Genomic DNA, 613 nt, shown 5'->3' with positions numbered 1-613 from the left:
CTGAATTTCTTTTTAAATATATTTTTTTTAATATATTTTATTGATTTTTTACAGAGAGGAAGGGAGAGAGATAGTTAGAAACTTCCAAGGGAGAGAAACATCGATGAGTTGCCTCCTGCACATCTCCTACTGGGGATGTGCCCGCAACCCAGGCACACGCCCCCGACCGGAATCGAACCCGGGACCTTACAGTCCGCAGGCTGACACTCTATCCACTAAGCCAAACCGGTTTCGGCCTCTTTCATCATTGATGTTTCTATCTCTCTCCTCCCTTCCTCTCTGAAATCAATAAAGAAATATCTTTAAAAAAAAAGCAACCAAGGATCACTGCACATTTGAGCATCATAAATATTTCAAAAGCTGTGTCTAAATCAACTAAGAGACTAAGCATGAAAATCTTAACTAGTATTATAGAAAAAAAACAGAACTATCACAAACCCGATCAATATAAAAATTATAATAAAAATGGCTAAAAGGCCCTAGCTGGTTTGGCTCAGTGGGTAGAGCACAGGCTTACAGACTGAATGGTCCCAGGTTCGATTCCGGTCAAGGGCACATGCCTGGGTTGCTCTCGACCCCCAGTAGGGAGCGTGCAGGAGGCAGCCGATCATGA

The 613-nt window shown here is 42.6% G+C and overlaps 1 protein-coding gene across 1 annotated transcript in view; it reads right to left on the bottom strand.

The window, feature by feature from the left end:
- The window catches only part of NCKAP1 (NCK associated protein 1), a 109,657-nt gene that overhangs the window by 79,763 nt on the left and 29,281 nt on the right, over nt 1–613 (bottom strand). The gene's annotated exons all lie outside the window — the stretch shown is intronic.

Source organism: Myotis davidii, unplaced genomic scaffold, assembly GCF_000327345.1.
Source record: "Myotis davidii unplaced genomic scaffold, ASM32734v1 scaffold370, whole genome shotgun sequence".
Taxonomy (NCBI): Eukaryota; Metazoa; Chordata; class Mammalia; order Chiroptera; family Vespertilionidae; genus Myotis; species Myotis davidii.
The sequence above is the reverse complement of the archived record's forward strand: the minus strand, read 5'-3'. Positions and strand labels throughout refer to the sequence as shown.